The sequence below is a fragment of the Mus musculus genome, chromosome 15 (assembly GCF_000001635.26).
Source record: "Mus musculus strain C57BL/6J chromosome 15, GRCm38.p6 C57BL/6J".
Taxonomy (NCBI): domain Eukaryota; kingdom Metazoa; phylum Chordata; class Mammalia; order Rodentia; family Muridae; genus Mus; species Mus musculus.
Genome location: NC_000081.6, coordinates 99544930 through 99555350, shown reverse-complemented (window position 1 = coordinate 99555350; position 10421 = coordinate 99544930).

Sequence of the window (10421 nt, the reverse complement as noted above, 5' to 3'; positions counted from 1 at the left end):
CTCAAAGGACAAGAGGGATGGTGCCTGAGGAACAATTTCCAAGGCTGGTGAACATACTCGAGCGCGCGCGTGAACACACACACACAGGTGGGGGAGGGAGTGAGAAGGGGAGGAGGAAGGGAATGGGAGGGGGATGGAGATGGGAGGGGGATGGGAGGAGGAGGGGGATAGGGGAAAGAGATGGGAGGGGGATGGGAGAGGGAGGGGGAGACGGAGACAGAATCAGAGAGGGAGAGGGACAGTGTGGCTAAAATCTAAAAAATCTAAGAAGACCAAGAGAGCAAACCCAAACAATGAGGACCTAAGGCTCAGGGTGGAAAGACCATAGGAGCCAGAGGACCAGGGCGTTGGCTGTGAGGTTGTGTTTACTCGTAATGTCAGAAGCTACACCCGAACAGTCTCACCAACACGGCTGCCTAAACAGAAGCTGAACAAGAAGCCGAGCAAGGACAGCAATGATGGACAAAATGGACGGAGAGAGACCCCGAGGCCCCAGCACTACAGGGAGAGTTACAGGTGGCCAAGGAATGCTGAGAGGGGAAGAAGTTGCTCTCCTCAGGGAGCACAAGCAGTGGGGGTTAATCTAGCATCAAATGGTCAGGCCCTGAAAACATACAAGCAAGTAACACACACTGTACAGGTTATGCTCAGGTTAGTGTGTATGTGTGTGTGTATTAATCATATATGATGAAACTGTAGGCAGGATGGAAGCGTACAAAAGTACATGTAGGACATGAAAGGGAAGAGACTGGGGGTGGGGATGGGGTGCAGAGGAGAAGCAGGGAACACACTTTATTTGAAAATGCCATAATGATGTCTTATAGTTGTAATGTTAACTCAAAAAAAAATTCCTGAAAAACAAGAGCGTGTGTCTAATTTATTTACCCTGCTGAGTCTTCCTCCCAGAAGGGGACCAGGGTCAGACTCCTTCCTAGTGTAATATCATTTCCTGCTTCCGTACAGGCTCTGGCCATGAGATGGGTCAGAGCGGCTTTCAGGAAAGGTGCGTGTGACAGCGGAGGAATCGTCTTAGGATGATAGGTTTGTCTTCTTGAGGTCCTCAAACTCACAGTCCCTCCCCCTGCCTTTAGCCTTCCAATCGCTGGGGTTCCAGGTGTATTTTCACCACTCCTGGCTCAGGATAAATTCTTCTAGTTCTGTTATTTATACGTTCCTACCTCCGAGCCTAGCAGCTCTTTACTGTGTGCCCAGAGGCATTTTTTAAGTGTGGTCTAACTTATCTTGCAGTTACTCAGCCCTTCCACAGGGATCTGAGAGTCAAAACCATTTTCCAAATAACTCAGGATAGCGTTTGCCCTTTCCACGGCAGCCGAGGAATGTGCAGTGGAGTTTTCCAGATGTGGCTTGGCGTGAGACATCAGCTTAGCGCTGATGACTAAGAGAGCATGTGCTTGCCTGTGGTTTTATTTCCAATGCTAGGGATTGAACTCAGGGCCTGGCCGATGCTAAGAATGTGCTCTCTGAGCCACACCCAGCAGACCCCTGTGTGCCTTAAGGGTGCAGTCTGAGGTGGGGATGTAGTTTTATTGTGAGAATATTTGCCTAGCTTGCATGAAGCCCTGGCTTTGACCCCTATTGATGTATAAACTGGGTGTGGGGGCACACACCCTCAATCTGAGAACTCAGGAAGTGGAAGCAGGCAGATCAGGAAGTTAAGGTCATCCTCAGCTACACAGGGAGTTTGAGACAGCCTGGGCTACATTAGTCCCCAGATGATCAATAATGCTCCTTGAAGACCTCAATAAATTTTAGATGTCAAAAGTGGCTCAAACTACAAAAAACGTGAGTACTGCTCATCCACAATGTACATGTGAACTGCTCACCCACAGTGTACATGTGAACTGCTCATCCACAGTGTACATATGAACTGCTCATCCACAGTGTACATGTGAACTGTTCATCCACACGTGTACATGTGAACTGCTCATCCACCATGTACATGTGAACTGCTCATCCACAGTGTACATGTGAACTGCTCATCCACAGTGTACATGTGAACTGTTCATCCACACGTGTACATGTGAACTGCTCATCCACCATGTACATGTGAACTGCTCATCCACAGTGTACATGTGAACTGCTCATCCACAGTGTACATGTGAACTGTTCATCCACACGTGTACATGTGAACTGCTCATCCACCATGTACATGTGAACTGCTCATCCACAGTGTACATGTGAACTGCTCACCCACAGTGTACATGTGAACTGCTCATCCACAGTGTACATGTGAACTGCTCACCCACAGTGTACATGTGAACTGCTCATCCACAGTATACATGTGAACTGCTCATCCACACATGTACATGTGAACTGCTCATCCACAGTGTACATGTGAACTGCTCATCCACACGTGTACATGTGAACTGTTCATCCACCATGTACATGTGAACTGCTCATCCACAGTGTACATGTGAACTGCTCATCCACAGTGTACATGTGAACTGTTCATCCACACGTGTACATGTGAACTGCTCATCCACCATGTACATGTGAACTGCTCATCCACAGTGTACATGTGAACTGCTCACCCACAGTGTACATGTGAACTGCTCATCCACAGTGTACATGTGAACTGCTCACCCACAGTGTACATGTGAACTGCTCATCCACAGTATACATGTGAACTGCTCATCCACACATGTACATGTGAACTGCTCATCCACAGTGTACATGTGAACTGCTCATCCACACGTGTACATGTGAACTGTTCATCCACACGTGTACATGTGAACTGCTCATCCACCATGTACATGTGAACTGCTCATCCACAGTGTACATGTGAACTGCTCATCCACAGTGTACATGTGAACTGTTCATCCACACGTGTACATGTGAACTGCTCATCCACCATGTACATGTGAACTGCTCATCCACAGTGTACATGTGAACTGCTCATCCACAGTGTACATGTCTACTGCTCATCCACAGTGTACATGTGAACTGCTCATCCACACGTGTACATGTGAACTGTTCATCCACACGTGTACATGTGAACTGCTCATCCACAGTGTACATGTCTACTGCTCATCCACAGTGTACATGTCTACTGCTCATCCACACATGTACACGTGAACTGCTCATCCACAGTGTACATGTCTACTGCTCATCCACAGTGTACATGTGAACCGCTCATCCACATGTGTATAATATCTACTGTCTAGATATTGCTTTAAGAAAGACTCTTTAGTGTCTTTTAAGTGATAAGAGTTCATAGCACTGAACAAGAGCATTTTTACAACCTTTTAAAAAATGACAACAATAATTCATCAAATACCACTTGAATATTTTGTTCGTACATAATACACAAAATGCAGGAATTCACTCTGTATGCTTGTACTGTTTTGATAATTATGTAGTAATAAATAGAAATCCATAAAACCACAAGAACTATAATGACTCAAAAGAGCTGTCAAATTTGATGACCAACAGGATAAAATTATGTAAAAATCTTTATTATAATGGAATAATTGGTGACTTTATTATGACAAAGGCAAGAAGAACACATCTTATTGAATAACAAACTTATAATAGTCTATGAATTTCGTATGCATTTATAAGTGATCATTGCCAGCCCAACACAGGCCATAGCAAGTTAATGTAGTCTTTCGGAGGTCTGCTGCCTCCAGGCTGCACACAGACCCCGGCTCTAAACACTCTCAGGCTACGTCCTGTGGAACTATGTTGTCAGAGCAGGGAAGGTAGCCCAGAGGCAGAGTGCTTGCCTAGTGAGTACAAGGCCCTAGGTTTGATTGCCAGCACTGCAAAGAAAGAAAGAAAGAAAGAAAGAAAGAAAGAAAGAAAGAAAGAAAGAAAGAAAGAAAGAAAGAAAGAAAGAAAGAAAAGCAAGCGAGCAAGCCAGGCATGAAGATGCTCAACGAAATCCTGGAGGCTGAAGCAGGAGGAACTTCTGAGATAATCTGGGCTACATGGTGAGACCCTATCTCCAAAAATAAATAAAAAAGAAAGAAAAAAAAGAAAGAGAGTAAGAGAGAGAGAGAGAGAGAGAGAGAGAGAGAGAGAGAGAGAGCAAAGTGTCATGGCGCACACCTTTGCGCGCCTTTAATCCCAGCACTGTGGAGGCAGAGGCAGAGGTGGAGGCTGGCAGATCTCTGGGAATTCGAGGCCAGCCTGGTCTACATAATGAGTTCCAGTTCAACCAGGTGATAGATATATACAATGAGACCCCATCTTGAGAAAGCGGGCGAGGGGGATATTTTGTTAGTGTGGCTGCTGGTACTCAGTAGGTCCAGGTTCTGCAGGAGTCAACACTGGGCCTGCCTGGTACTGTCGACAGAGTCAACTTCGCACTGAAGCACGATGAGTTAGTTCTAGATCGTTTAGACCTCGCGCTTTTGACCCAAGTTCTGCCCCCAGGAACTCAAAGGTGTGATCCTTGCCCTGTTTGACTCACATTACTCTCTTGCCTCTTCCGTGAAGAGTCTCCATGCGGACATACGGGAACCCTGTGGCGCTCACAATCTGCGAGGCAGACACTTCCCACGCACAGGGGTCAGAGCTGGATCCCACGCGGAACCATTGCCATGGTACCACAGCGTTTCCTCTGAGGCTGCACAGTGGACCTGGAAATCCTGGGTGAGGAGGAAGGGCATGGAGTCTCGCTGGATTATCCTGAGAGGCAGCTAAGCCCGTCTTTTTAGAAAGCCTCCGTTTTGGCTATCTCTGGCTCAGGAGAACCCCAGGCCTGTGGTTCTCCTAGTTTGGCAGGCGTGGTCATGGAGCTTGGCTTGCCCAGTAAGTTACTCAACTCAGGTTGCCCAAAAGGCCAGCAAATGCAGGTCAGAAGGGCCGTGCCCAGATGCTAGCTCTCCTTTAAGAGGCAAGATGAGAGGCAAGGGAGAGAGTTTGTGCAGGGAGCAGGGGTGAGAGAGTCTGTGGAAAGCAGGTCACTGTAGGATGCTGCAGAAAGAGGTGCAAGAATGGGGGTGGGGGTGGGGCACTGCTGTGTCAGGCTTGACCTTAGCTTTGCCTTGCTCTTTCCTCTCCCAGCACTGAAGTCGTCCGGACAGTAACAGCTGCCTGAGCTACATAATAAGACCCTATCTCAAAACCCAGAAGGTTGATGGAGACTAATGGAGGGTGGATCCCTCAGCCTCTGCTAGCCCTGCCCAGCCAGGAGCACACTCACTCACAGTCAAAGGGTTAGAGGAGGAGACAGCCCAGCGAGCTCCACCCCTGGATCAGTTACCACTAATGAACAGCCCATTTTTGGGTGCTGTTCAGGGGTCAAAAGGTGACACCATTCCCAAGCCCCCAGGCACCTCAGGACCAGGAGAGCAAGTGTGCAGTCTCCACCCAGGGTGAAACTCCAAAATACTTGGAAACTGATTGGGCTAAGTAAGAGGGCCAATTCGGAAGGGTGGAGACAGGCAGAGTGACTATTTGGGCCTGGCCCTGAGAATCTGGGTGATGGTGGTACTAGGGTGTGGTCTGAGAGACTGAGGCCATGCCCTGCTGCCTGCCAGACCTTGTTTCATGCAAAAGTGACCCTCACCTCACAGGTCACAATGTTCTAAACACTGTACATCTATTAAGCACCTACGACATGCCCAACCAGAGTTCGCTACTAGGGGCTTGTAGGATATGTGGTTCTATGGAGCTTATACAGGAGTGGGGATCACTCATGGGTGCTGATCAAGTACTAATTAACAGGCAGACACAAGTCTTCTCACTTCTAGCAGGCTTGAGTTTCCTTAACAATAAAGTAAAGGTTGATGGTGTACTTATATAACTTGTATCCTCCTACTTACAAAAAACTTTTTAAACAATGATTTCCAAAGGAAACACAATAATTTTTGTTAAAGTAGAATGGGGGGGGGTGTGGAGAAAAAGACACAAAGAAACTAGTTGAAGGAGAAGAAGAAGAAAGAGGGCTGAGGATACAGGAGGTTGACAAGTCAGATAGTAGCATCCTGATTATATTGCTACTAAAGTAGATCATCAGATATGGCTCTGAGCTTCCTGGCAGCCAAGGAGAAATGGAATCAGATTGGTTTATATAGCTACCATTATGTGACAACATGAAATATATCAAGTCTTCCAGAGAAAATTTGTTCCATTTTTTGGGCACAGGGTCTCCAGTAGCTCAGAGTGACCTTGAGGCAACTATGTAGCTGAGGGTGACCTTGAATTCCTGGTATTGTGGCGTTTTCCACCTAAACCTTGGAGTTACAGGCACATGCTGCCACATCCAGGGGTCCTCTTTCACATAAATAGCATAGATTACCATGCTGGATCATGCCCTGTGTGGTCATTTTTATTTTCTAAAAAGATTTTTTTGTGTGTGTGTGTGCACGTGGGTGTTTTCCTTTCTTGTTTGTATATGCACCAAGCTGTCTGTAGTACTCACAGAGGCCAGAAGAGGACGTCAGATTCCCAGGAGCAGGAGTTATAGGCACTTAGGAGCTGCCAGATGTGGGTGTTGGTAATGGAACCCCCATCCTCTGCAAGTGCAGCAGGTGTTCTAGCCCTTAAGGTAGCTTTTTTTCTAGGGAGTGTGTGTGTGTATCTCACATACACATATTTTTTATATAATATGTATATATACATATGTACATGTGTATATGTACATATGTACATATATTTTATATATATATGTGTGTGTGTGTGTGTGTGTGTGTGTGTGTGTGTGTGTGTATCCTTTGAAATCCCAAGCTAAAACAAACCTGTCTTTTTAAGTTGATCTATCTCAGATATTCTTCACAGAAAACTAACAGAGACGCTACCTCGACATTGTTCACCTGACCATATTTATGGTTATTTCTCCTGCCAGCCACCAACAGACGCCAAGGCTATAACACTAAATGTAACATCACTTGGCGAATGCATTTGTCCCATGGTGTCTGATGGAAGGCAGTGAGGTCATTTGAGCCGTGTTCTTGAAGAGCCTATTAAGACCTTGGCTCTTCATTTTCCTTCGTTCTAACTAAAGTTTTGAAAATATTTATTTTTAATTTTACACAGGTGTGTGGGTGCCCATGGGGGTCAGTGATGGTGTCCTGTGCCCAGGAGATGGAGTTTCAGGGACGCCTCGAACCACAGTATGGTGCTGGGTCCTCTGCAAGGACAGCAAGAGCTGCCCTTCCTACATAAAGATTGGCTATCACTATTTATTTTATCAGCACCCTTGCATAGAAAATGGGGATAGTAGTCCTTACCCCTGGACTCCTTACCGTGAAATTACAGGAAATGATCTGAGACAAGTGCGTGGAAAGGACTGTGGTCCCAGCAGCTAGGAGACAGTCTCCATCCTGGTTGGAAGGACATCCCAGTCCAGAATTATGAGTCACTTAGCCTACACTTGCTTTTAGAACGTCTGTGGTTTTATTACACTTAAGTCTTTGATCCACATGGAATTTGTTTTGGCTCCAGGGATTGTGGACCGCTGTCTTTGCTCACTGAGTTAAATGGATGGGTTTGAATCTTTCTGTTCAGGTCCCCCAGCCCTTGACATAACTTCCTGTCCACGTCTTTGTGCTCCGATGTGTAAGACTTGATGCCAACCCACTGAAAGACAGTTGCCGTTGATGGAGAAAGTCCCACCTCCCAGGGAGTGAGCTTTCCAGTCCTTTTTTGCTTTCTGAGCTTTTGTCCCTCCTGTGTAAATGAAGACAAGGGTAGATGCTACTACCTTAGGCCCTTCTAGCTGTACACAGTTTGGTCCTAGAAATTACAGAGCACCTGTAGGATCGAGGACTCTGTCAGGGAAGACAGTTATCAGTGCCTAGCCAGCCCCGACCTAGCCCTAACCATGGCCACCCTACAGATCCAAGGGTCTGCAGACCAACTGCCTGCTATCCCAAGATCCCTTTGCACCAGGAAGAGAAGGCAAAGTCCAAGGGAAGCTGCTTGCAGAACAGCGTGCATGCCACTCCACACCTGAGAACACTAACCCTGTCTGAGTACTGACTCCAGAGTCCTAAACCCACCCAAGAGAGCAAGGCCTGGGGAGCACTGGACAGCTCTGCTCCATAGCTAGGAGAAGGCTGTGACTTGTGTGATCCTGGCTTCATGCAGATACACAAAAGAGGGCAAAATTAGGCTTTGAAGTGGCTGGACCTGGGTTCGAATCTCTGTCTTGCCTCTTACCCTGAACAACTTTGGCAGGACACTTAGCTTTCAGAGTTTTCCAGTGAGTGATGTTGGGAAGATTTTTATGACAAATGGACGCATGCCGAGGGACTAGGAGAATACCCCATGTTCACACTCACTGTCCTGGATGCTGGGACTTAAGCAAGCTAGGGCAAGATGCAATGGAAAGAGATGTTGGTTTGGGGGTCAAACCTACCCATGCTGGCAACCCAGCCATATAACTGTATCCCTTCCTATGCTCAGGGCACTTGGCATGACCCCTGTACAGTTGGCACACAAGACTCAGTGAAATCTCTGTCCTCCAAACATGCATGGTGTTCCAGGAAGCCGACTCCCCGCAGCATTCAACAGAACACAAGCATGCCTTGTGTTCAGCCCTGGGGGAAGAAGGCTTACATCTGCTGGATAGACTAGCTTAACACATGTGGTAATGATCCCACAGCCCCAGCGGGAATCTTGCCACAGCTCGCTCGCTCGCTCTTGGTTCATTCGATTAGAGTCTAGACACCAGCTTTCAAGGAGCCGTTTCCAGCCCTGCAGCCGTGCCATCCCCAGCCAATCTACAACCGCCATCAATAAGTACTAGATAACATTTCTGACGGTTAAATTTGAATGTCAGCTGAGCACTTTTGTAGTATACGTATATACCGAATATTTCCTAGAACATAAATAAATTAAAAAAAAAAAAACCTGTTTGTCTGAAATTCAAGTTTAATTGAGTCCTGGATGTTTGTTTGCCGAGGTTGGATCGCTGTCGCAATCCACACACCAGTGCGCGTTTGTGAAACATTTTAAGTGGCCATTACATCAGCTCTGTGTGTGTGCTCTGCTGAGGACGTCACACTGGAAGCATCAATGTCACGATGCTCCTTTTGACAGGTGTGTCCTGGTGGCACATTTGGCACGGCAGAAGGAGCATTGTGGTGCTGCTGACTGGGGCAGTGCTGGGATCAGGGTGAGTAGGGGTAGCCTTGCTGGGATCTGGTGGGACTCTGGTTCTGGGGAGCCCTCAGTCGACAATGCCATTATTATTACCCCCTATTAACATGTGCACCCATTCACCAGAGAATTCTGGCAGAGAACCTAGCCAGGGCTTTGTAAAGCTCTAGAGGAAGGTGAACTATGAGGTCACCAGCTGACCCACAGCCTCAAACTGAGCTCTGCAACCTTGATGGGAGGAGGGGCACACGTGGGTCTTCCCAATACCAGTGAGTGCCTGAAGATCCCACACAAGACCTTATATTTGTCTGAGTTTACCTCCTCGCCTACTGGGCTCTGCTCCTCCCACAACCTCCCAGGCCAAGGATGGTCTTGTTCACCTTGAATTCCCAGGAGGAAATTCAAGAGGAGCCTATTTTGGTGAAGGTTACTCATGGGTGTCCCCTCACTGGGGCAGACGCTGGTCACATGTGCTCTGGGTGCCCTGTTTCTTTTCCCCTGAGTTACAAATACTTGGGGCCCAAGGAAGGACTCAGGAAAGACAAATGCTTGGGTGGGATAGCAGCCAAAGAGGCTGAAGACACCAAGAATTAAGGATGAGAGATCCAAACCTATACAAATAACATTGTTTTGACCAGGGCTGTTCTGACACCTACTGTGATGGGCGGGCCCCTAAAATTGAAGGTGAGTCCCGGAGGGGTCAGAAAGGAGTGTGTGCGGGGTGGGTAAGTCAAGATCAGAGCCAAGGTCCTGGGAACAGCTGTAGTTAGTAGACTCGTAATCCGAGGCTTATCTCTCTGCACAGCCCACCCAAGCTCTGGACATCTGGTGTTAGCCATACCAGCTATCCTTGCACACATACCTCCCTGTCAGGACATTTGTTACTGCCTTTTGTACTGGCTGATTTTGTGTCAATTTGACATAAGCTGGAGTTATCATAAAGAAAGGAGCTTCAGGTGAGGAAATGCCTCCATGGATCCAGCTGTGGAGCATTTTCTCAATTAGTGATCAAGGGGGAAAGGCCCCTTGTGGGTGGAACCATCTCTGGGCTGGTAGTCTTGGGTTCTATAAGAAAGCAAGCTGAGCAAGCCGGGGAAGCAAGCCAGTAGCATCCCTCCATGGCCTCTGCATCAGCTCCTGCTTATTGATCTGCTTGAGTTCCAGTCCTGACTTCATTTGGTGATCAACAGCAATGCGGAAGTGTAAGCTGAATAAACCCTTTCCTCCCCAACTTGCTTCTTGGTCGTGATGTTTTGTGCAGGAATAGAAACCCTGACTAAGACACCTTTGATCTCCTGAAACACTCTTCCTGAGGGAGTCCATTCCGCTATCTCCTCTCCTCCTCCTCC